This window comes from Mustelus asterias, chromosome 16, assembly GCF_964213995.1.
Source record: "Mustelus asterias chromosome 16, sMusAst1.hap1.1, whole genome shotgun sequence".
Taxonomy (NCBI): Eukaryota; Metazoa; Chordata; class Chondrichthyes; order Carcharhiniformes; family Triakidae; genus Mustelus; species Mustelus asterias.
The window spans coordinates 7,755,088-7,782,977 of NC_135816.1; the positions used below are offsets into that span (position 1 = coordinate 7,755,088).

Here is a 27,890-nt window from a genome sequence, read left to right on the forward strand (position 1 = left end):
TCTTTACTCTTGACTAAACACTTCAATCTCTAATCTTACTCGAAAACGACAAATTTTATGATCGTAACCCATATCATCACACTCACTCTAAGTTAAGTAGCATCTTGTCTTTAATTTTACTTAAAACTACCACAGTTAAGTACTTAGTTTTGCAAATGCCTCCATCTTCTTGAAAATGAAAGTAAGTTCAGTTCTGAAACTGTTAAATGTAGTTTCCAAAGCTGTAAATTCAGAATACAGATCCGTCAACCTGTTAATGATGCAGCTACTTTATTTTTCAGATCACGTGCTCAGAACTGTCGGCCACACTCGAGAAAGGGAAAGTTCATTTGAATAATTAAAGTTAATGTTTATTCATTAGTCACAAGTATGTTTACATTAACACTGCAGTGAAGTTACTGTGAAATTCCCCTGGTCGCCACACTCCGGCGTCTGCTCGGGTAAACACACCTAACCATTTCAGAATCATGCCAGTAGAACTTGAAAATTAACGCCTTTCATGTGCTTTTCCTTTCTCGATTTGTCTGATTGTTACATTTTTCATGACTTAACACTTTCACAGTATGTACACTGTTGACTCCCATTTCAATTTGCTCTCTTTCAGCCTATGCCTTTGGAGATCTATTTTTGTTTTAAACAGAGGCACTGTTATTGTAACTGATACTGAATGCTTCACACTTCAATTTCATTTTTAATCTTATTCTCCCTGGAAATAATCACATTCAGTTTATCTTGCTATCTGCCTACTTCTGGTCACTGGATTCATGGAATGCAGTGGCGGAGTGGCGTTTTTATTGGGCTAGTAATTTGGAGTCCCAGAATAATGGTGATCAGGTTCGAATCCCACCCTGGCAGATGGTGAAATTTGAATGCAATAGAAATCTGGATTTAAAAGTCTAATGATGACCAAGAAATCATTGTTGATTATTGTAAAAACCTATCTGGTTCATTAATGTCCTTTAGGAAAGGAAGTCTGCCATCCTAACCTGGTCTGGCCGATATGTGATTCCAGACCCACAGCAATGTGATTGACACTGAAATGGCGTAGACACACAAAGACAATCAGGGATGGGTAATGCATGTTGACACAGCCAGTGGTGCCCACATTCCCTGAATCTCACCTGTTCTACGAATCTTAGAGAACCATGCAAATCCCAATGGCATCCATTAAAAATCTACATTTATTCATATATTGTGGCTTAGTTGTCTCTCAAATAATTTCATTATATTCGTTAGGCAAAAGCTTCTTCGAAGACCTATTCCTCTCAACAGTCATCTGTTATATCCTGCAAAGATTCTGAATCGCTGTAGAAAAACAAAATACCGAAGTTGCTGAAAATCTGTAATAAAATTGGAAAACCTAGGAGATACTCAGCAAGCCAGACCATATATGTGGACAGAATCCGGGTGAAGGTTCATGCCAATTACCTTCATCAGAACTGAGGTACTGTTATAGGTTTTGAGCAACCGGTGCAACTGAAGAAGGAGTGATGGGGTTAGGGGTGGGGGCTTGGGAACTGGGGATGGAGGAATGGAAGTGGTGTGCAAGGAGAAGGAAAACGTGTGACGGGTTGGAGGGCGAAACAGATTAAGTAATAAAAAGGTTTCATGTTACTAAAACCAAAAGGAATGGTAATAGGCGCAGATTAGGCGCTTTTACAAGCGAAATAGCGGTTTACTTTTCTTCTTTCAATTTAATAATCGGTATTTGCTGTTCATTCTGTGATCTCCTCTGCATTGGGAAGACTGCCAGGCTGGCTGACCAGTTTGTGGACCACCTCTGTTCAGTATGCAAGTGTGACTCTGAGCTCCCTGTTGCTTATCATTAAAATTCTCCATCTTTCTTATTCTGACCTTTGTCTTGCTGCAGTGTCACAATGAAGACCAATCAAGCGCGAGGAGCAGCACCTTATTATTCAACTTGACACCCGACAATCTTTGATAAGCATTGAATAGCATTAAAGTATGTAGGAATCATGTTAAAATATTTAACATTGTCGTGATTGAACTCAACCAACCTTGTTTCAGTTAGCCATAGCATATTTGTTTTGCAAGCGTTGACTAGAGTGTCAATGTATGGGGAATAAAATTAAAATCTTGAAGAGAGGTTTAGCATGCTGCAGTAGTGTTTTTATTTATCCTTTGGCAGGGGCTTGGACTCCAGTTAGTGAAATTAGATTAATTTCCATCTTTCAGGGACCGAGCATGTCTTTAGATGGCAATGGAGTTAGACTCTGGTACGCACTCTCTTCAGAAGCAGTCAGGTCTTTTACCATGTGTTCACGCAATTGAGTGAGCTCCATTCACTAGCTTCTAAATATCAGAATCCCCAAATTTCTACAGCACAAAAGGAGGCCATTCTGCCCTTCGTATCTGCACGAGCTCTCCATTAGAGCCATTTTTCTATTGCCAGTGCACGATCTTCGCCTCATAGCCCTATAACCTTCTTCTTTTACAAATCACAATCCAATTCCCTCTTGAGCACCACAATTAAACCTACTTCCACCACACTCTCAGGCAATGCATTCCAATCAAAACCACTTGTGCATGAATATGTTTTTCCTCATGTCATCATTGTTTCCTTTTCTGATTAGATTCAATATGTGCCCTCTTTTTCTCAATACTTCCAGCAATGGGAACTGCTTTCCCTCATTTTTGTTTGTCCAGCCCTTTGTGATTCTGCATATCTGAAACAAACTGCCTCTCAAACTTCTCTTTTCCAAGGAAAGTAGTCGCAACTTCCCTGATCTGTCTTGGAAATTCGTATGCATCTTTTCTGCACTCTCGAATGCCTAAATTTATTTCATAAAGTGTAGTATCCAAAACTGGATGTAATACTGCAGTTCCCCAGCTGTCAGACCAATTTAACATTTGACAGGGTGTCTATTGGCTCAGGGTGAAACTTCTTCCACTATCTGTTTTGAAGTCCCACCTGAGAGATTGGAAGGCCAATTGGGAGGCCAGAAGTTCTGCAGTACTAGCAGCGTCAGGGTCAAGTGGTGGCCACTGCAAGGACTACAGGCAAAACCCTAGGAAGAGGAGCTGATGGTGATTGGGTTGAAGGTACGTTTGCTACATCGATAGGGCCTGGTTGGCAGACTCCAGTGAGAGGAGTGAGATGCATGATTTGTGATGCCAAAGGGAGTAGGGTTGCTGGCGGTGTATGACCTTGGTGGTGCCTCCGATAGACACTGGAAACCCCAAAGGTGGTACACACCCCTGGCCTGGCAACAAGCCTTACAACTGAAACTGTTGGGCTACCCAATGGTCCTCTCCATGCTATGGGTAAAATAGTGATTTGGGTGTGATGAGGCATTTAAGTGCCCCCCACAGTATAACTCCCTCCTGTGTAATTTGATACAGCTCAGATACAGTTGACAAATAGGCGGACCGGCCACATACTGCATTCGAACAGCCCCTAACTTCTTGTGTTCAATCTTGTCACTGGAAGACCTTACATATCTGCCCCATTTTCGATGGTCTCCTGTAATCTTCTGGAAATCCATGTATACCACACCAGGAGCATTCACCTCATCAACCTTCTCTGTTACTTCACTAAAAGTCTCTAGAAATTAGACATATTTGCTGACTTTTCTTAATTAATCAGCATTTTCCCAAGTGACAATTAGTTGAGTACCAAACTATAATTTTCAGAATCTTCCCCACCACTAAGGTTAAAGTGGTTGGCCTGCAATTAATGGATTTATTTCTACACCGTTTCTTGAACAAGGGTGAAATATTTGCAATTCTCCAGTACACTGGCACCATCTCTGAGTCGAAGGAATATGCGAAAATTACAGCTGGGGCTTGTACAATTTCTATTCTCATTTCGCTCAGTATATTTGGATGCACCTCAACTGGTCCCGTTGTCTTATCAATTATAACTACAGACAGCCTAACCAAAACCTCAGCTTTATCAATTTTATCAAATTCAACGTCTGAAATCACCTCCTATTTCACCATGGTCTGCTTAACATCATATTCCTTGGAAAAGATAGGTGCAAAATATTAAGTTAATAGATCAGCCATGTCGCATCCTTCAATGCCTAAATCCCACAGTTTGGTTCGTAATTAGCTGGTACAAATCAGTAAAGGCCGCTCGTTACACAGCTAGATGATGGGGTGGGAGTGGGGGTGACAGGATATAATATAAACAACAAATGATTTTAAATATTGTTTCCATCCCGAATTTCAATGTTTTGCATTTTCCCTCAGATATTCGTGCTTCCAAATCAAACATGTGAGACTGTTAGTTTGGTTGCGAGTGCCTCACCTCATTGCTTGTGATGTTGTAATTCTCAGAGTTCGTCAACCCTGACATGTCTTTCCCAATAGATGCATTCTGTAGCGCGTACTTGGCTGTAGAAGGCCTACATGCATTTGGGGTTAGGAAGTCTCTCTTTGTTGACTGCAATGTTGAACATGACTCGTAGCGGAAACTCTGAGAAAGTGGATCACCTCCAAATACCTCGACATAGTTGGGTGGTATCTGAAGATTTCTACTGGCTTTTTGAATTCCATTCAGAGAATGTCTTGTTTCAAAGCAGCAACAGGTGCTGAGGGAACAGTATTGCACACCCAAACCGTTTCTGTTTCGGTGGACCTTTACAGCGAGAATAATCATAATTACCAGAAAAATGGCTGAAATTATTCCTAAAGCGAATACTAAGGAAAGGCGCAGATCAGGTGTCAAAACAGGACCTTCTGATAAACTGCTCACATCAGATAACAATTCAGCATCAGTACCTACAACAGTTAACATGATGGTCACTGTGGCAGAAAGTGATGGTGTTCCATTGTCTTTTACCATAATCACCAACCTTTGCTTAGAGGCATCTTTATTCTCAACACGCCGGATAGTCCAAATTTCCCCAGTGTCTGATGAAATAGTAAAAAGGTTATGCTGGGTAGCCTGAAAAATGAAATAGGAAAGGCGAGCGTTCTGCCCGGCGTCAGCATCAGTGGCCGATACTTTAGCAACCAAGTAGCCTGGTTCTGCAAACCTGGATATTGTTTCTGTTACAGTTGAGCCATACTCGGCTAATGGGTGCACGATCACTGGAACATTGTCATTCTGATCAAGGATAGTAACATTCACTGAGACATTACTGGCGAGTGGTGGGGTTCCAGAGTCCATGACCTGAACTTGGACCTGAAAGTTGTTCATTTGCTCGTAGTCAAAAGATTTCTGAGTGATAATGGCCCCAGTCTCCGAGTTAATAGAAACGAAAGTGGAAACTGAAGAATTCTGAACGAGAGTCTCCAGTACAGTATATTTTAGACGAGCGTTTTGTCCTACATCTGGATCAAAGGCTGAGACGGAGAATATGGACGTCCCAATAGCATTATTCTCCTTCGCGTTTGCTGTGTATACAGTCTGGGTAAAACGTGGGGCATTGTCATTTATATCTGAAATCTCTACCCGAATGATTTTTTTGGATGTCAGAGGGGGATTTCCTGCATCCGTGCATGTTATAGTGACGTCATACCTGGGGTTATCTTCCCGATCCAGTAGGTGCTGAATAAGCAATCTGTAATAGTTATTCATGGAAGAATCGAGTTTAAAGGGCAGCTGATTTGAAATTTGACATTGTACCTGCCCATTTTGCCCCGAATCTTTATCTGCTGCACTGAACAGAGCGACTACAGTTCCAAGTGGAACATCTTCTGAAACTGTGCTCGACAAAGTCCTCACAGTCACCTCAGGTGCGTTATCATTCACATCAATAATATCCACCAAAACATCACAATGCCCGGACATTGCGTATGGACTCTTGTCCATTGCTTGTATGTTAATCTCAAATTCACTGCTTTCCTCATAGTCCAAATTGCCTTTCACACTAATCTGACCGGTTTTGGGATCCACACCGAACAGCTCTCGAACTCTCGCGGAACTATGACTGCTGAAAGAGTAAACTATGTCTCCATTGGGGCCATCGTCCAAGTCAGTGGCATTTAATGTGATTATCAGGGTTCCTTTGGGTGCGGTTTCCAACAGTCTCGCTCTATAAACTGACTGAGAAAAAACAGGGGCGTTGTCATTTGCATCCTTTACTATGATTGTAACATCAACTGTACCTGACCTAATGGGGGTCCCGCCATCTTTGGCTATCAGAGTTAAAATGTCTGTCGATTCTGTTTCTCGATCCAAGGACCTTTCCAACACCAATACTGGCAACTTTCCTTTTCCGCTGCGTGTTTGTATGTCGAGAATAAAATGACCGTTCGGGAGGAGCTCATAGGTTTGCAAGGAATTTGTCCCAATGTCCGGATCGTACGCGGATTCGAGGGGAAAGCGCGTTCCCGGTGAGGAAAGCTCTGAGATTTCCAGGCGTAATTGTCTCTTTGCAAAACTGGGAGCATTGTCATTAACATCGAGAATCTCCACATCAACCTGGTATAGATTGATGGGATTTTCAAGCATAACATCCAAGGATAACACACAAATCAGGGTGGGTCCACAAAGCGGTTCTCTGTCAATCCTTTCCTTGACAAATAAGATGCCATTGTTCAAATTTACGTCCACATATTGTTTCCTCGGCCCAGACGCAATCTGCAAACGACGAGCCGAAAGCTGCTTTATATTTAAACCCAAATCATCTGCGATATTCCCAACAAAGGCACCCGGCTGCAGTTCTTCAGGAATCGAATAACGAATCTGCGCAGAAACTAGATTCCACGAGGAGAATACGCAATATAGTAGTTGACATTTTAGCAACCAATATATTTTATATCTCATTTCCAGCCTAAAGCATTCCAATATTTTTTAGTCCGACGCGGCACCATGCATATCCTTTCAACTGTTTTCTTTGGAATTTGGTTAAACTCGAACAACGGCGATATTTAACTTACTTGCACGGTTTGCAATTCTCTCGGTTTAATTACTTTTAATCTTCATTTCTTGAATTGTTTGTTGGATTCCGCACAAATCCTCCCTCGCTGCTCGCTGCTCCATTTTACACTGCGTCTGATCGGACGTGATGGTGTCTGGTTTGTGAAGGGGGCAGTCCGGATCCCCATTCACATCTCAGCTTCTGATTGGTGAACAGGGGTAAGCTAAAATTGAACCAACCAGAACGTCCTGATTTCTTAAAGCTAGGACGTATGAAACCAGAACAAAATATTTCTATTTATTGTTGCACAGTTAAAAATTGAATTAAGCTTTTATTTCACTATTGTGGGCATTTATTTCTGCTATGAAAACTATCTCGAGATATAAATGCACTGAACATCTTACAGATAACTTATGTTTATAAGATTTTTTTTTAAAATCAGGCATTAATGTTTGGTCCATCAGTTCGGTTCCATTTATAGTCCATTGACGATTATTCGATCAGGATTTTCCAATGTCCACCACGATTTGAGGACGATTGAATTACTGTCGACTCCTTGAACGGAAATAACGAATCAGTATTATTAATATTTCAGTAATGATCCACTTCACTTCCAAACGGATATCCATCCAGATGCTTTGTAAATGTATCATTTGGCTTCAAATCATTTGTCTTTTCTGCAACACGCATGCACCACCCGGTGCGGAGAGGGGAGGGTCGGGATGGCGACCTCCTCGTGAACCTGCTCCTGGGCCTGGCGAAACGCGCCATTTACCGGTCCAGGCTGCGGGCGATCGAGGGGGCCGTCCATCCTGACTGTCTTCCCCTCTACCGCGGCTACGTTTGTGGCCAGGTGACCCTGGAGAGGGAGCATGCGGTGTCCACGGGCGAGGTTGACGCTTTCCGCGCCCGCTGGGCACCGCAGGGGTTGGGGTGCATTATTGACCCCAATAATCACATTTTAATTTGATGTTTTTAAGTTTCCTTTGTACTTTGATTTCTGGTCGGGCTGTTCCCCCTCCTTTTTGGGGAGCTGCCCCTTTTACTTTGTCCTGATTTAATCTGAGTTTGTTTACTTGTTTTGGTTTGACCTAAAAAGAGGGCAACACGCATGCACTGAATTGTGAAAGTACCTCTCTTTTCTAATCTTTTAAAAGCTTGCATGATATTTTTGAGAAAGTTTGGTCAAGAGTGTAAGCTACACCCCAGGCGGTACGGTGGCACAGTGGTTAGCGCTGGTGCCTCACAACGCCAGGGATGTAGGGCTGTTTCCCAGCTTGGGTCACTGTCTGTTGGAGTTTGCACGTTCTCCCCATGTCTGCGTGGGTTTCCTCTGTGTGCTCCGGTTTCCTCCCACAATTCGAAATGGTTAGCTGCATTTACCTGAATGACGCCGGAGTGTGTGACTAGGGGAATTTCACAGTAACTTCATTGTAGTGTAATGTAATCCTTACTTATGACTAATAAATAAACGTTACTTAGTTAGACAATTACGTTGTACAACTTAATTTGCTATGAGTTGAACACCAATGCATTATACACATCTCTGAATTTTCGATTTGTCCTCTTTCGCACTCTTGACGCTGTTTGGATGCCTTCCTTGGGTGATCAGCGATCGTTCCAGTGTTTAAGTTTCTTTCTTGCTGTGTATAAAGTATTTACGTTTCCATGGTTTGCACAGTGTTACTGTGTTACTATATGTGCTTTCTTATTTGTTTCATATCTTGCATACTACAGACGCATTTATGATATGGTGCAAGTCGGGCAGAAAATAGTTAAATTTCTTTCAACTCACTACATTACGTATAAGTTGTCCCTGAAATATTATAACATTATTGGAGCTTATCCATGCAATCCATAAACGTGATGTGCAGTGGAGATCAGAGCAAACTCCTTGAGAAAGTCAGCACCGAACTTTGGACACTAAGCTAATTCTCATTCCGGCTGGATAATGTGCAACTTATTCCATGAGCATTAGATTCCACTCCCTAGCTCATTGTGGGCTGGTCAAACTCCAACGAGTAAAGACCCAGAGTCCTCAACCGTTCCTCAAACGACAAGCTCTTCATTTCAGGGATCATTCTTGCGAACCTCCTCTGGACCCTTTCCAAGGCCAGCACATCCTTCCTAAGATATGGGGCCCAAAAGTGCTCACAATACTTCAAATGGGGTCTGACCAGCGCCTTATACAGCCTCAGAAGGACATCCCTGCTCTTGTATTCTCGCCCTCTCGACATGAATGCTAACGTTGCATTTGCCTTCCTAACTGCCGACTGAACCTGCATGTTAATCTTAAGAGAATCTTGAACAATGACTCCCAAGTCTCTTTGTGTTTCTGATTTTCTAAGCATCTTCCTATTTAGAAAATAGTCCATGCCTCCATTTCTCCTTCCAAAGTGCCAAACCTCACACTTTTCCACATTGTATTCCATCTGCCACTTCTTTGCCCACTCTCCGAGCCTGTCCAATTCTTTCTGCAGCTCCCCTGCTTTCTCAATACTACCTGTCCCGCTACATATCTTTGTATCATCTGCAAACATAGCAACAGTGCCTTCAGTTCCTTCCTCCAAATCGTTAATTTATATTGTGAAATGTTGTGGTCCCAGCACTGACCCCTGAGGCACACCACTGGTCACCGGCTGCCATCCTGAAAAATACCCCTTTATCCCCACTCTCTGCCAACCTCAACCAACCAGTACGCTATCACCAGTAAAAGGCCTTAATTAGTCACAGAACATCAAAACAACTCGTTTTCTAAGTTTCCTCAGTGCTCTGATTATGGACGATCTATAGATTCCTACAAAATAATTACGCATTTCAGTGAGATTGTGACAAATTAGAGCAATCCAAATAAACCTCCAAAGTCCTGTTTTAATTGAGCATGCTACCACCATTTATGTCAACTTTCAATATATCGTGAAAAGAAACTAAAATCGCAAAGGGTAGTCAGGTCTATTTCAGTTGCACGCTGTCTATTTGACCATGGTCATGGGTTTGAATCGAGCCCAGCTGATACGTTTAAGAGCTACCGGTTTATATTGCATTAATAGAGACCGATGTGCTGTGGGGGCGCGATTGGAGATGGACTGTGGTCTCCCGTGCGCTGTCTGAAGAATCAATGAAGTTTTACACATGTTTCGGATGGAGGGGCACATCCTTTCAATAGTTTCTAACGCCCAATTAGAAAAAAATCTGGCTAAATCACTGATTCGCTGTTGACACTAAGATAATTAAAATTTACTGGTTTTGAAATTTCTATGAAACCTCAACGTAATTTAGAGGAAGTTTGTCTGTAGCCCAATGATAGCAGAATCATACAATAATATAATCCCTACAGTTTAGAAGGAGTCCATTCGGCCCATCGAGCTTGCACGAACAACAATCTCACTCAGGCCCTATCCCGTAACCCCAAGTATTTACCCTGCCCTCCCCCCGACACGAACGGGAATTTTTTTTTCTGCCAATCCACCTGATCTGTACGTCATTGAACTGTGTGAGAAAACCGGAACACCCGGAGGAAACCCACGCAGGCAAGGGGAGAGAACGTGCAAACTCCACACAGACAGTGGCCCGAGGCTAGAATTGAGCCGTGACCCTGGCGCTGTGAGGCAATAGTGCTAACCACTGTGCCACTATGCCACCCACTGATTTTTTTGTGTGCTTCGCAATCGCGTAGCCACCTATATTCAGCGTTGTGTTATCAGATTTTTCTTGATACATATCCAAGACTGTTGTTGGTCACAACCAAAACAGTTCTTAATTCCTTCATCGCAGTCTCAGCACTTGCAAAACTGTCCGTTTTGCATCAAAGTTGCGTCAACGCACAACTGGAAAGTTGCAGTTTTTGGATTTCATGTACTGAAATTGCAATGCATTGCAAAAAAATTACAAACATGAATAGGCCTATTAGGCGCTTGTTTCACCTCAATGCCGTGCAACTTTGTAGGATTTGAGAAACAATGGAATATGTGCCTGCCCAATTTAATTACGCATCTCATTTTTAGGGTAGTTCGTTAGGGTAGGTTGAGCAAGGTAGGTTGTTCTTTCTGCTCTCTGTTAATGTTAACACTGAATCAATTCTTAGCCACATTTCACTGAGCAAAGTAGATGTGTTTACACATCCCGACAGAGTTCTTTTTTTTCGGAAAGCTGAGCATTGAATTGGCCACTTTTCTCATCACTATGATTTGGCGCAGGTTGCAAATCAACTTATCCACCCCTCCGCTCCATATACCGAGGTGCCTTCTCGCTGACGAATGATAATACCATAATCAAAATGATACACTAAATTACTACAACTCCAACTGATAACTTCTCTCCTATCGCCACACTATATTCCTTAGAACGAATACAAGCTTTTCGTCCATATATTAACAAGATTATTTATAAATGCATATCATCATGGATATTTACATAATTAATCAAGTTCAGCTAGACTTCACAGTTCGAGCAGAATCAGTAAGTAGATGCCAAGCGGAATGCCATTCGACCTATGCAGTTTTCTGCGTTATGTTTATAGTTCGATTTTACGCGTAACAACGCGATCTTACAATGTATGAATTCTGCTGAGTGAAGTGGAGGAGGATGGAGGTGATTATAGGGATGGGGCCGAATTACGAATCTAAAAACCGGCAAGTTATCAACCTTACAACACAGCACATTGTGACACACAGTTTGGACGCTGGATTCGCCATGTGAACTGAAGAAACAGGATACATAAGTTCTTGTTAGAAATCCATAAGGGATTATTTTAATGGATACCTGTGGATCCAGTCAGAGCCTGGACTGTTCATTACTAGGATCTCACCTTATCAGTTATCGTGTTCCTATTGTTTGCAGACTTTGCTTGCAGTGCGCTTTCTTCTCTCCCCGGTGTTGCACGACAGAAATAATCATTCCCTGTGGATGAGGTGCAAAGTTTGGAAAACAGGGCATCCCTTTGGGAAGAATTTAAAGTTGAACAGGTCTCATAACGGAAACTTTGTGAAAGTGGATCCCCTCCAAATACTTCAACATAGTTAGGAGGTATTTGAATGTTTCGACTGGCTTTTTGAATCCCATTCAGCGAATTTCTTGCATCAAAGCAGCAACAGATATCCACATGACAACGGCGATCGTCAAAACCATGTCTGCGCTGATGAACCTTGACAGCCAGGATAATTAATACCACCAGAAAAATCGACGAGAGAATCCCTAAAGATATGACTAAATAAATACTGATGTCAGAAGTCAACCCAAAATTCCCTGATAAGTTACTTGCAACAGACGACATTTCTGTATCGTCCTCCACAACCGTCAAGGCAATAGTTACCGTAGCGGATAGGAATGGTGTTCCATTATCCTTCACCAAGATGAGCAACTTTTGCCTTTTGCTATCGCTCTTGACTATTCGACGGGTTGTCCAGATTTCCCCAGTGTCGGTAGAAATAGTAAAAAGACCAGGATCTGTAGCTTGACGAATCTGATAAGAAAGTTGAGCATTTCGACCCGTGTCCGCGTCGTTGGCCGATACCTTAGCAACTAAGTACCCAGGTTCAGCGAAACGGGACATTGTTTCCATCACGGTTGAACCAAACTCGGGCAATGGATGGACAATCACTGGGGCATGGTCATTCTGATCCAGGATGACAAAATCCACCGAAACCTCGCTGGCGAGTGCTGGGTCTCCAGAGTCTTGAACCTGAACCTGGATTTGAAAGTTTTTAAGGTGCTCGTAATCGAACGATCGCTGAGAAAATATGATACCACTGCTCGAGTTAATGTGGACATAAGAGGACGCCAGAACACCCTGAATCTGTGTCTCAAGGATAGAGTAGGATAATCGAGAGTTCTGATTTAAATCAGGATCAAAGGCTGTGACTTGAAAAATGGAAGTCCCGATAACATTATTCTCCATTATATAAGCAGTATACGATGGCTGCGTGAAGCGTGGGGGGTTGTCGTTTACATCGGAAATCTCCACCAGGACTGCTTTGTTGGAAATTAGCGGAGGGTTTCCCCCATCCCTGCACGTGACAGTAACGTCATACTTAGAGGCATCTTCGCGGTCCAGCTGCCGCTGCGTGAGCAATCTGTAATAGTTTTTTAAAGATAGGTCAAGCTTGAAGGGAAGGTTCTCTGAGATTTCACATGCTACTTGCCCATTTTGTCCCGAATCTTTATCAGCTGCGTTGAGCAGAGCAACTACGGTGCCCGGCTGCGCATCTTCACTAACTGGACTGGACAAAGACGTCAAAGTCACTTCAGGGGCATTATCGTTAACATCAATAATATCCACCACAACATCACAATACACGGGCATTGCGTTCGGACCCTTGTCAATAGCTTGCACGTTAATGGCGAATACACTGCTCTCTTCATAGTCCAAAAGACCTTGAACTGTGATTTCGCAATTTTTGGAATTCATACTGAACAGTTCAGACACTCTGACTGCTGTCCGGCTGCTGAATGAATATTCTATTTCTGCGTTAGGGCCAGCGTCCAGATCAGTAGCATTTAACTTGATTACTGCAGTTCCTTTGGGTGAGTTTTCTAACAGCCTGACCCTATAAGCCGCCTGAGGGAAAACAGGAGCGTTGTCGTTAGCATCCTGGACCAGGACGGTGATTTGAGCAGTACCCGACCATTCAGGAGATCCTCCGTCCTTGGCTATCAGCACCAGACTGTGGGCTGAGTGCATTTCTCTATCCAGAGGCCTTTCCAGCACCAGAACTGGAATCTTCCCCACTCCACTGCGCGTCTGGACATCCAGGGCGAAATAATCGTTCGGGTGGAGCTGGTAGGTTTGCACGGAATTGCTTCCTACGTCTGGATCGTGCGCAGACTCGAGGGGGAAGCGGGCTCCAGGCGCAGCAAGCTCTGAGATTTCAAGGTGAAGCTCGCCCTTTGGAAATCTGGGAGCATTGTCATTTACATCCAGAATCTCCACTTCAACGTGGTACAAATTGAGGGGGTTCTGAATCACAGCCTCCAAGGACAGCACACAATGGAGGCTAGATTCGCAAAGCTGTTCTCTGTCTATTTTTTCCTTCACAAAGAAACTTCCATTATCTAAATTTACCTCCAAATACTGTTTCCTGGCACCGGCCACGATCCGCAAACTGCGAGCCGAGAGCTGCTTTATATTTAAACCCAAATCGGCTGCGATATTCCCAACAAAGGCGCCCAGTTGCAGTTCCTCAGGAATCGAGTAACGAATCTGCCCAGAAATTAGATCGCAGGAGAACAAAATGTAGAACAATGGTTGCCATTTTAGCAACCAAATTATTTTATTTCGCATTTCCACGATTCCACATTCCAAAGATTTCAGGGCGAGGCGGCACCGTTTAAAATCGCTGTAACAGTTAAGTGGATATCTTTCCTTAACATGAACGAACTGATTGTGCGGCAGGTCCTCTGCGTCTTTTGAGAATCGCCGAGGTTACTTCGTCAAATCGTCTCATTTCGGCGAAAATTACCGGTGAAACATTGCAGCTCGCAATCCAGTGTACACTGGTCTGATGTGAGGAGATGGAGGATGGTAGGGGGTTGTCCGGATCACCAATCGCATTTTAGCCTCTGATTGGCTGCCAGGCGAACAGTCGTATTCATCCAATAAGAATACTATTGAGTTCTTAAAGCGATGACATCTTATTACAGGCAGCATATTTGCAATTATAGTTGTTCAATGGAAAATCGAAACGGGTGTTCAATTTCGCATTTTTTTACAGTTGTTTCACTTTTTGCGGAAACAAAATTAGACAACAGGTTTACTTAAATGTCTTAAGAGTCTGCACGCCAGAATCACCGTGAAAATTACGTTCCAAGTGAATGTGTAACCGAGCGACAGTGCAGGGAGTCATGTTAAGTTCTAAATTGCTCACTTATTCGTTTACTATTCAGTAATTTTCCTGTAGTTTTGTTCCTTGTAATTTATGTTTGACTTAATGTGTGACTAATGAAATTCAAATCCCGGAGAGGTTGGGCGGTGTAATTTGTTAGCACACACTTTTTCACATTGTGGTCATGCATTTGAATCCAGCCTATTCTGATTGGATAGAAGTAGCCAATCATACAAGTGTGTCAAAATATATCTCTCATTCCCTTCACTCTGCCAACAATGCTTGCATTTCGGAATTTGTGAGTTCCCGTATTGCTGCGTCCCGATTGAATCATTGAATTCGCCACATATGTTAACAATTAACTGAGTGTCTATTTTTCCAGCCGAAACTCAACCACGTGGCAATGTTGAGTGCATTCCTATGATCCAGTTATTTACTCCCTTTAAGATACAACGATCATAATGCAATTGTGGCAAGCTATGTCTACTTGATGTAAACATCCTGAGAACGCACAGTCAAATCACTTTTTGGAATTTACTTATAAAAACAGATGATGCTGGAAATACTGAGCATGTCAGACAACATTTGTGTCGAGAACAAAATAGAGTTAATGTTTAGCTTGTTGACCTCTCATTAGACTGGTAATGCTTAGATATTCAACTTATATTACGCAACATCAAGGACAGGGGAAGGGTGGAGTGAGCGAAAGAAGATGAAGAATCTGTGGTAAGGTGGAAGGCAGCAAACATTAAATGACAAAAGGGATACTGAGGCAAATATAGATTGTGGATCAGATGGAAGATAGGTGGAGAGGAAGCGATAGAAACATTATTACCAGCAACTGCGCTTTAAAACAAGTGGGATCAATAGTTTTAGTGTCATATTATTGTAAATTACTTCTACCCAAATAAACATTAGGCCCCGGAGCTACATATATTTGACCGTTTTTACTCCAACATGGATGGAATCTGCATCCCTCCCTTTATTGCATTGTGTGGATCTGTTTCACAATTTCATTCAGCAATCAATCGGGGTAGATCAGTACTTCATAGAAGCTAATCAGCAATTTCTCAGATGTTACATCTCGATATTCCGTTGGCATTTTCCTGTTATTTTGGACTTCGTTCAATTAGCTCGACAGACGTTGTTTTGATTTCAGAAGCTACTGTAACCTGAAACTCTGACAAGGCAATGTTAAATTTTTACAAGGCAATGTGGGCAATTTTGTGGATATTGGCACACAGGAATCGTGATAATTTTACTCGAAGCAAAAGGTAAGACTGAGCTGGTGGAACAGATGAGCCCATCAGCTCGATCTCCCTCTTGGCAGGTACACTCCTCCACCAGTACCCGTGTTGCTCAGGTTATGTTGCTTTGCCACTAACTGCATAGGTGTTTGAGTTAAGAATATAATTGGTTGTAAATGGTTATCTCAAATTGAAAAGTGAACCAACCCTGAGACCTGACATACATCGCCACCATGAACAGAAACAAGGATAGAAAATGACATAATTATTAACCAGTGATTTCTCCAGAAGCAAAACATTATGAAATTAATTGATGGAATATTGTATAACAATTGTGAAGCCGGCACATCACTGCTTTGCACATCAAATTTAGTTGAAGAAGAATCTAACTAGTGCATTCTTGGATATTGTTACTGCCCAAAACTTGCAGAAAGTTTTCTAAGTCGAACACAAGAATTTCTGAAGTCATTACCACCCATTGCCATAACAGAAAAAACCCCAGAAATACCCATGTTGTTTCAGTAGGCGTGGAAAGCATACATGTGCACTTGCATGCAGTAATATCTGCTACTTTTGCGCAGCGTCAGTGCGCAGAGAATTTAGAAATGAAGTTAGTCAGTTGATCACACTTTTGCTCGTCAAGTCGGAGGAAGAAAAAGATAGGACAGGAACCCAGAGAGATTGGGAAAATTCAGTAGACAAAAACCTTGGCAAATATACAGATGAAGACAAAGAGACAGAGTGCAAATAAACTCGGGTTCACTCAGCCAACACCTATGAGGCCGTCGGATTCGAGTACATCCGACAAAACAACACAAAACTCAAGAACAAGTCTGAAAATCTATGCACCTGTGCCTCAATAGAGATGGTTGCCAAACAACACCATCTACTCGGGATATTGAGGCGTTGGTCAAGAAGAAGAAAGAGGCACATGACGTGCATAGGTAGCTAGGATCAAGTGAATCTCTTGAAGAGTATAGGGGGTGTAAGAGTAGAGTTAAGAGAGAAATCAGGAGGGCAAAAAGGGGACACGAAATTGTTTTGGCAGATAAGGCAAAGGAGAATCCAAAGAGCTTCTACAAATACATAAAGGGCAAAAGAGTAACAAGGGAGAGAGTAGGGCCTCTTATGGATCAACAAGGAAATCTATGTGCGGATCCACAAAAGATGGGTGAGATCCGAAATGAATATTTCTCATCAGTATTTACTGTTGAGAAAAGCATGGATGTTGGCGAATTGGGGAATTAAATATTGATGTTTTGAGGAGTGTGCATATTACAGAGAAGGAGGTGCTGGAAGTCTTAAAGCACATCAAGGTAGATAAACCTGCAGGACCTGATTAGGTATATCCCAGGACATTGTGGGAGGCTAGGGAGCAAATTGCGGGTCCCCTAGCCGAGATATTTGAATCATCGATAGTCACAGGTGAGGTGCCTGAAGATTGCAGAGTGGCAAATGTTGTGCCTTTGTTTAAAAAGGGCTGCAGGGAAAAGCCTGGGAACTACAGGCCAGTTCGCCTCACATCTGTGGTGGGTAAATTGTTGGAAGGTATTTTGAGATACAGGATCTACACGTATTTAGAGAAGCAAGGACTGATTAAGGACAGTCAGCATGGCTTTGTGAGTGGAAAATCATGTCTCACAAATTTGATTGACTTTTTTGAAGGGGTAACCAAGAAGGTAGATTAGGGCAGTGCAGCTGATGTTGTCTACATGGACTTTAGCAAGGCCTTTGACAAGGTGCCGCATAGTAGGTTGTTGCATAAAGTTAAATCTCATGGGATCCAGGGTGTGGTATCTAAATGGATACAAAATTGGCTTCCTGACCGAAGCCAGAGGGTGGTTGCAGAGAGTTGTTTTTCAACCTGGAGGCCTGTGACTAGCGCTGTGCCTCAGGGATCAGTGCTGGGCCCACTGTTATTTGTCATTTATATTAATGATTTGGATGAGAATATAGGGGGCATGGTTAGTACGTTTGCAGATGACACCAAGATTGGGGCATGGTGGATAGTGAGGAAGGTTATCTCCAATTGCAGTGGGATCTTGATCAATTGGGCCAGTGGGCTGACGAATGGCACATGGAGTTTAATTTAGATAAATGCGAGGTAATGCATTTTGGTAGGTTGAACCAGGGCAGGACTTACTCAGTTAATGGTAGGGCGTTGGGGAGAGTTACAGAACAAAGAGATCTAGGGGTACATGTTCATAGCTCCTTGAAAGTGGAGTCTCAGGTGGACAGAGTGGTGAAGACATTCGGCATGCTTGGTTTCATCTGTCAGAACATTGAATACAGGAGTTGGGACGTCTTGTTGGAGTTGTAAAATACATTGGTTAGGCCACACTTGGAATACTGTGTGCAATTCTGGTCACCCTATTATAGGAAGGATATTATTAAACTAGAAAGAGTGCAGAAAAGATTTACTAGGATGCTACCGGGACTTGATGGATTGCGTTATAAGGAGAGGCTGAATAGACTGGGACTTTTTTCTCTCGGGCAAAGGAGGCTGAGGGGTGACCTTCTCGAGGTCTATAAAATAATGAGGGGCATAGACAAGCTAGATAGTCAATATCGTTTCCCAAATGTAGGGGAGTCTAAAACTAGAGAGTATAGGTTTAAGGTGAGAGGGGAGAGATACAAAAGTGTCAGAGGGGCAATTTTTTCAGAGAGGGTGGTGAGTGTCTGGAACAAACTGCCAGAAGTAGTAGTAGAGGCGGGTAAAATTTTATCTTTTAAAAAGCATTCAGATAGTTGCATGGGTACGATGGATATAGAGGGATATGGGCCAAATGCGGGTAAATGGGATTAGTTTAGGGGTTTAATAAAAAAGGTCGGCATGGACAAGTTGGACCGAAGGGCCTGTTTCCATGCTGTAAATCTCTCTGACTCTATGACTCTATGAATAGAATAAATATAAACGGGTGGATGAAAATCACGCAGGTGGAGATTTGCCAATAGCGGTCAGCAGCAAAACCCAGAGCAGCACACCTGCTGCTTTGTCCACAGTTATTCTTTTCCACAGTTCTACCTCTTCCTCCGACATCTGCACACTCGGCAGCTTTATGACGACCACATTTCCGGTTTTCAGGTCACATGCTCGTCACAGACATATATCATGACTAACCCTTTCTTTGGCCGAGTTTAACAGTTCATTAATAACGTAATAAGCTGGTTAAGATGTGTACCCTTGTTAAAGGTAATCTTAACACTTTGAATGGTGCATCATCACAAACTAACAGAATTAGATTTTAAAAGTTCACCGTGGTTTATCTCATAAGTTTTCTGCTTATAATATACTTTGAAAAACCTGATGTCAGTGGATTCATTTCTTTCCGACAACTTATCTCTTGACTTAATGTCAGATAGATCACAAGTGTTGATTTGATTTTGATTTGATTTGATTTATTATTGTCACATGTATTAACGTACAGTTAAAAGTATTGTTTCTTCCATGGCATACCGTTCATAGAGAAGGACAGGAGAGAGTGCGGAATATTGTGTTACAGTCATAGCTAGGGTGTAGAGAAAGATCAACTTAATGCAAGGTAGGTCCATTCAAAAGTCCGATGGCAGCAGGGAAGAAGCTGTTCTTGAGTCTGTTGATACGTGACCTCAGACGTTTGTATCTTTTTCCCGACGGAAGATGGTGGAAGAGTTCGGTGTGCATGGTGTCCTTAGTTTTGCTGCCTGCTTTTCCGAGGTAGCGGGAAGTGTAGACAGTGTCAGTGGATGGGGGCTGGTTTGTTGGGAAAGTTTTGGGAAATATTGCCTCCCTCTTGTTAGAATGCAAAGTTGAACAAGTCTCGTAACGGTAACTTTGCCAAAGTGGATCATCCCCTCATACGTCCACACAGTTTGCGGCTATGTGACTGTTTCAGCGGACTCTTTGAATACCATTTAACAAATTCCTTTAATCGAATGAGCAACATGCTTCCCTGGCAAAGGAACGGACATGAAATTCAGTTCTGTTTTTAATCGACTTTGAATGTAAGGAAAAAAAAATCAGACTGTATAGTTTATATGGATTTCAGTAAGCCTTTGACAAGGTCCCAGTTGGGGCACTGATAACGAAGGTAAAAGCATATGGGATACAAGGTAGTTTGGCAAGATGTGTCCAAAACAGGTTTCATGGTAGGAGACAGAGGCTGGTGGTAGCACACGATATGTGTGACTGAAGGCTGGTGCCCAGTGGCACACCACAGAGATCAGCGCTGGGTCTCTTATTGTTGGTGATATATATATATATATATATATAAATTATATAGATGGTAACGTGGGGATTGATAAGTAAGTTTGCGAATGACACAAAGATTGACAGGATGATTAATAGTGAGGAAAAAGGTGTTAGGTTGTTGCAAGATATAGACGGATTGGTCAGATGGGCAGAACAGTGGCAGATTGACTTTAACCCTATTAAGATGAAGGTGATGCACTCTGCAAGGACTAACAAACGAAGGCAACACTCAATGAATGGCAGGACACTTGGAAGTCAAAGGGACAGAATGATCTTGGTGTTCTTGGGGCGACACGGTAGCGCAGTGGTTAGCACTGCGGCTTCACAGCTCCAGGGACCTGGGTTCGATTCCGGCTTTGGGTCACTGTCTGTGTGGAGTTTGCACATTCTCCTCGTGTCTGCGTGGGTTTCCTCCGTGTGCTCTGGTTTCCTCCCACAGTCCAAAGATGTGCGGGTTAGGTTGATTGGCCCTGCTAAAAAAATTGCGCCTTAGTGTCCTGAGATGCGTAGGTTAGAGGGATTCGCGGGTAAATGTGGAGGGATATGGGGGTAGGGCCTGGGTGGGATTGTAGTCCGTGCAGACTCGATGGGTCAGATGGCCTCTTTCTGCACTGTAGGGCTTCTATGATTCTTGCTACAGACTCCTGAAATTGGCAGGATAGGGTAATTGTGAAGGCATCCGGGACATTGGTCTTTTTCAGACATTTCATATTTTATAAGTGCAGGGAGGTTATGTTGGAGCTGTACAAAACTTTGGTTAAACCACAGCTGGAGTACAGGATGCAGTTCTGGTCGCCTCACTATAGGAAGGATGTGATTACACTTGAGAGGGTGAAGAGGAGATTCACCAGAATGCTGCTTGGCATGAAGAATTTGAGCTTTGAAGAGACGCTGGATAGGCTCGGGTTGTTTTCTTGGGAGCAGAAAAGGCTGAGGGAGGACCTGATTGAGATGCATAACATTTTAAGGTGTATGGACGGGGTAGATAGGAAATAGCTGTTCTGATTAGCTGAGGGCTCAATAAAGAGGGGCATAATTTTAAGATGAGGGTCGGAGGTTTACAGGGGATTTGGGGAAAATATTTTCACCCAGAGGGTAATGGGAGTCTGGCGTGCATCCCTGGGAAGGGAGTAGATATGTGAATCCTCACAACCTATAAAAGGTACATGGATGAACACTTGAAATGCCATAGCATTCAAGGCTATGGGAAGGGGCTGGAAAGTGGGATTAGTGTAGTCTTGGTGTAGTTTTGTTAGTGTAAACCCGATGGGCTGCAGAGTCTCTTCTGTGCTGCATGACTATGACTCTATGACTCTATTACTTCCTAAAGTTACCGAGGTATTAGCGGTAACTGCAAGGTCTACAGAGTCACGTGCTTGGATATGGATTTGAAAATGTTTCAGTTGTTCAGAGTCAAACTATCTGAGAAAATATGATACCAGTCTTTGCATTAATATCCATGTCACCAAAAATTCAACCATTCGGTTCTTAGTCACCATGAGACTAACTTTAAATTCCACATTCTATCAACTAAAGTTACGTTCCACCCGTTTCTGTACTAGGATTTGTTCTTAAGGCCCTAGAATTTTGCCATGGATTGATCGATTACCACTACACCCCAACAGGCCCATGCCATCAGCTACAATTTTGCCAACTAGATACTCTGGTTATGCAAATGAGGACACTTGTTATTAATGATGATCCATGCACTAATACTAGATATTTAAATCTTAGGACATGATCGTTCGAGCAAAGGATGGTTACAATCCACTGAAACATTGCTTGAGAAAGGTTCTAGGAACAGAACATAGATCTCAACGGTTCAATTCCAGTTGCTTGTCGTTAAAAGAAAATATGGTTCTGTTTCCTGAAATGATATAGATCCAAGTGGAAAGCAAAACTCCCCTGAAACGGGATCTGCAAGCTGGCAGTTTTGTTTGAAATTGGAACAGAAGTTCTTGGTGAAAATGGAAGCGCCCCAGCAGCGTTATTTTTAATCGTGGAAGGTGTTCCTAAAAGTAAGGACGTTATGCTAAACCTGCACTGAACCTTGTTTAGCCTGCACCTACTCGACGCTGCGTGCAGATCTGGTCAGCATATTGTAAAAAAGCATATAGAGGCACTTGCGAGGATGCAGAGAAGTTTTACAAGGATGATACCTGATTTGTGTATTTGTACGCACCAGGGAAGGTGTAACAGATTGGGTCTCTTCTCTTGAAAGAAAGGTTTATGCATTTACCAAATTTCGATATCATAGATACAGAAACGTTTCTTCTGGTGGGAAAGAGCATAACTTGATGCCATCAAAGTACAACACTTGCCAAGGCATCTGGTAGGTATTCAGTAGCAACAACTTCACTCAAGAGTGGTATGAATGTGGAACTCGATACCATCGATATGCTTGAAGTGAATACTACAGATGTGTTTAAGGAGGAACTAGATATGGAATGGGGGGAAGGAAACTAGATGGTTGGGATACTTGCTTTAGATGGGGACAAAATGGGAAGAGGCTGGAGTGGAACATAATGACAGACATGGACTGGATGGTCTGAATGGCCTGTTTCTGTGACGTTTATCATATGTTGTCACTTACATCATAATTATTCGCCAATATTGTTTACTTTAATGTAAAAGGAAGGGTTTCACATTCGCACGAATGATGGCAGTGAATGCTTGATGGAATGCCCAATGTCAGGCATGTACTGGACAAGTAATCGTTATTGTTTTTGAAAGAAGAATCGACATTAAAGGAAGATTGCTTGTGATTTAATATTTTACTGGTCATTTACTTCCTAATCTTTGTGTGCTGCTTTGATCAAACCAGAGTTCTGATTTCTTCACGAATTGGTTGAAGAAGCCAGAGTCAACTCAGATACATTGTCATTCATATTGTCAACACTCATGAGCACTTCATCGTGCACGTGTACAGACCGAGAACCCTAATCTGTTGACTGGATGAACTCCAATGTATTGATTGGATTGTTAACTCAGAACATTATTTCCTTATCCTACTAGTATTTTTTATTTCCAATTTCCCTTGTTTTGGAATGCACAGATTTGGTTCCTGCACTCGAATGGGTGCTTGCCTGCTGAATATGACAATATCCTCCCATTTGATGGGCCTGTCGTCCAATTCACGAGCTTCGAGTTTGAATGATAGAGATTTTTTGGGTGATTTTTCCAATGTGGTAATCTAATAAAGTCTATAATGTATAAACACAAGCGTCTTACTTCAAGCATCCTGCAAGGGCAGGGATAGATCTGCAGTGACTTATGCATCTCTCTGGAACTGTTAGATGAACTATTGTTCTCTGTCCAATGACACTATAGATTCAATATAGCATCTTTCCATTGTCAATATGGGTTTTACTGTAGAAAACAAAACGTTCCAAAGCCACTTGCACGTTAATAATGGATTATTTCCAATATCTAGAACGTGTGTGTGTGTGCAATCACGAAGCATGCCCCTGGTGCAACAATCTCTGAGATGGAACAAACGTCTTTTGTAGAAAAGTCAAGAGTTCTCATTTGCAGCTGAAACCTCCATTTATTTTGCCGAGACTGAAAAGAGTTTAATTCTCACCGTCTTAGCACAATATCCAAATTATACTCTTGTTTACAAAGATATCATACGATATTTTGCCATTAGAAACAACCTGTATTCCTGGAATTTACTTTGATATAATCCTAAACTGCAAGTTGAGAAGATAAACTCAAGTGCTTTGTTCGGTACTATTTCTAAAAAGGCTGCTCTTTTTCAACAGCCAACAGCACCATAAGCTATCATACCAGATAAATAATATAAACCACAGCACTTGTCAATTTAGCAATGCATTTAGTTTTAAAATGCTTCATTTCAAAACCTCCCAAATGACTCAATGCGCCAAACACCGTCCAGAATCTCCATTGACTAATGTCAATCGTGTCAGAATTTATTCCACAGAGGTTTATTCCTTAAAATTTCGACCATTTTAAGGAAACCTAATGTAAAGGTGCACAGCTTGCTGTTTATTTTTCCAATACATTTGATGCGTAATAGTTGTTTGTCATGATCGCCAGCCATAATCTGTTTTCTCATTGGCGAAAAGAAGACAATGTTATAAGAACATAAGAACAGAAGAACTCGGAGCAGGAGTAGGCCATCTGGCCCCTCGAGCCTGCTCCGCCAGTCAATAAGATCATGGCTGATCTTGTTGTGGACTCAGCCCAAATTACCCGCCCGCTCACCATAACCCTTAATTCCTTTACTGTTCAAATATTTATCTATCCTTGCCTTAAAGACATTCAATGAGGTAGCCTCAACCTCTTCACTGGGCACGGAATTCCACAGATTCACAACCCTTTGTGTGAAGAAGTTCCTCCTGAACTCAGTCCTAAATCTGCTTCCCCTTATTTTGAGGCTATGCCCCCTAGTTCTAGTTTCACCCGCCAGTGGAAACAACTTCCCTGCTTCTATCTATTCCCTTCATAATCTTATATGTTTCTATAAGATCTCCCCTCATTCTTCTGAATTCCAAAGAGTATAGCCCCAGTCTACTCAGTCTCTCTTCATAAGCCAACCCTCTCAACTCCGGAATTAACGTAGTGAATCTCCACTGCACCCCCTCCAATGCCAGTATATCTTTTCTCAAGTAAGGAGACCAAAACTGTACACAGTACTGCAGGTGTGGCCGCACCAGCACCTTATACAGCTGCAGCATAATCTCGCTGTTTTTAATCTCCATCCCTCTCGCGATGAAGGACACAATTCCATTTGCCTTCTTAATTACCTGCTGCACCTGCAAACCAATTCCTGGAGATTCCTGCACAAGGGCACCCAGGTCCGTCTGCACAGCCGCATGCTGCAATTTTTAAACTTTTAAATAATAGTCCATTTTGCTGTTATTCCTACCAAAATGGATGACCTCACATTTACCAACATTGTACTCCATCTGCCAGACCCTCGCCCACTCACTTAGATTATCTATATCCCTTTGCAAACTTTCAGCGTCCTCTGCACACTTTGCTCTTCCACCCATCGTAATGTCATCTGCGAATTTTGACACACTACACTTGGTTCCCAACTCCAAATCATCTATGTAAATTGTAAACAATTGGGATCCCAACACTGATCCCTGAGGCACACCACTAGTCACTGATTGCCAGCCAGAAAAACACCCATTTACCTCCACTCTTTGTTTTCTGTTAGTTAACCAATCCTCTACCCATGCTAATACATTACTTGTAACACTGTGCACCTTTATCTTATGTAGTAGTCTTTGGTGCGGCACCTTGTCAAATGCCTTCTGGAAATCCAGATACACCACATCCACAGATTCCCCATTGTCCACTGCGCATGTAATGTTCTCAAAGAATTCCACCAGATTAGTCAAACATGACCTGCCCTTCATGAACCCATGTGCATCTTACCAATGGGACAATTTATATCCAGATGTCTCGCTATTTCTTCCTTGATGATAGATTCAAGCATTTTCCCAGTACAGAAGTTAAGCTAGCCGGCCTATAGTTACCTGCCTTTTGTCTACCTCCTTTTTAGAACAGTGACGTCACATTTGCTGTTTTCCAGTCTGCGGGCACCCCCCCCAGAGTCCAGCAAATTTTGGTAAATTACCACTAGTGCATTTGATATTTCTCCCGCCATCTCTTTTAGTAGCCTGGGATGCATTCCATCAGGCCCAGGAAACCTGTCTACCTTTAGCCCCATTAAATTGCCCAACACTACCTCTTTCGTGATAATGATAGTTTCGAGGTTCTCACATGCCATAGCCTTCCTGTCATCAATTCTTGGCATGTTATTTGTGTCTTCCAGTGTGAAGACCGACACAAAATACCTGTTCAACGCTTCAGCCATTTTCTCATTTCCAGTTATTACATCCCCCTTCACGTCCCCCTTCACAGGGGAGACTAGGACGCGGGGGCACAGCCTTAGAATAAAAGGGAGTCACTTTAGAACAGAGATGAGGAGAAATTTCTTCAGCCAGAGAGTGGTGGGTCTGTGGAATTCATTGCCACAGAGGGCTGTGGAGGCCGAGACGTTGAGCGTCTTCAAGACAGAAATTGATAAATTCTTGATTTCTCGAGGAATTAAGGGCTATGGGGAGAGAGCGGGTAAATGGAGTTGAAATCAACCATGATTGAATGGTGGAGTGGACTCGATGGGCCGAATGGCCTTACTTCCGCTCCTATGTCTTATGGTCTTATGGTCCTCTAAAGGACCAATGTTTACTCTCGCCACTCTTTTTAGTTTTATATATTTGTAGGAACTTTTGCTAGATGTTTTTATATTCTGAGCTAGTTTTCTCTCATAATCCATCTTACCTTTCTTTAAAGCTTTTTTCGTGGCTTTCTGCTGACCTTTAAAGATTTCCCAATCCTCCAGGTTCCCACGAATATTTGCCACTTTGTATGCATTTTCTTTCAATTTGATACCCTCCTTTCTTTCCTTGGATATCCATGGTATCCATGGCTGATTATCTCTTTTTCTACAGTCCTTCCTTATCATTGGTATACACTTTCACTCAGCACTGTGAAAGATTGCTATGAAAGTCCTCCACTGTTCCTCACTGAACTACAGGCCAGTGAGCCTCACATCTATGGTGGGTAAATTGTTGGAAGGTATTTTGAGAGACAGGATCTACTGACATTTAGAGACACAAGGACTGATTAGGGACAGTCAGCATGGCTTTGTGAGTGGAAAATTATGTCTCACAAATTTGATTGAGTTTTTTGAAGGGGTAACCAAGAAGGTAGATGAGGGCAGTGCAGTTGATGTTGTCTACATTTAGCAAGGCCTTTGACAAGGTGCCGCATGGTAGGTTGTTGCATAAGGTTAAATCTCAAGGGATCAGGGTGAGGTATCTAAATGGATGCAAAATTGGCTTCTTGACAGAAGCCAGTGGGTGGTTGCAGAGAGTTGTTTTTCAAACTGGAGGCCTGTGACCAGCGGTATGGCTCAGGGATCTGTGCTGAGTCCACTGTTATTTGTCATTTATATTAATGATTTGGATGAGAATATAGGAGACATGGTTAGTAAGTTTGCAGACTACACCAAAGTTGGTGGCATCGTGGAGAGTAAAGAAAGTTATCTCCAAGTGCAACGGGATCTTGATCAATTGGGCCAGTGGGCTGAAGAATGGCACATGGAGTTTAATTTAGACAAATGCGAGGTGATGCATTTTGGTAGATTGAACCAGGGCAGAACTTACTCAGTTAATGGTAGGGCGTTGGGGAGAGTTACAGAACAAAGAGATCTCGGGGTACATGTTCATAGCTCCTTGAAAGTGGAGTCACAGGTGGACAGAGTGGTGAAGAAGGTATTCGACATGCTTGGTTTAATCGGTCAGAACATTGAATACAGGAGTTGGAATGTCTTGTTGAAGTTGTACAAGACGTTGGTAAGGCCACACTTCGAATACTGTGCGCAATTCGGATCACCGTATTATAGAAAGGATATTATTAAACTAGAAAGAGCGCAGAAAAGATCTACTAGGATGCTACCGGGACTTGATGGATTGGGTTATAAGGAGAGGCTGGATAGACTGGGACTTTTTTCTCTGGAGCGTCGAAGGCTGAGGGGCGATCTTACAGAGGTCTATAAAATAGTGAGGGGCACAGATCAGCTGCATAGTCAATATCTTTTCCCAAAGGTAGGCGAGTCTAAAACTCGTGGGCATAGGTTTAAGGCGAGAGTGGAGAGATACAAAAGTATCCAGAGGGACAATTTCATTCACACAGAGGCTGGTGATTGTCTGGAACAAGT

General features: G+C 42.5%; 1 protein-coding gene and 2 pseudogenes across 2 annotated transcripts in view; all 3 read right to left on the minus strand.

The window, feature by feature from the left end:
• LOC144505587 (uncharacterized) overlaps positions 1–27,890 on the minus strand; it is a 285,648-nt gene that overhangs the window by 228,105 nt on the left and 29,653 nt on the right. The gene's annotated exons all lie outside the window — the stretch shown is intronic.
• On the minus strand, positions 4,250–6,957 carry LOC144505628 (protocadherin-10 pseudogene; annotated as a pseudogene). The gene has a single exon (XR_013499826.1). The product of XR_013499826.1 is annotated as a protocadherin-10 pseudogene (transcript).
• Positions 7,326–14,112, minus strand: LOC144505560 (protocadherin alpha-C2 pseudogene; annotated as a pseudogene).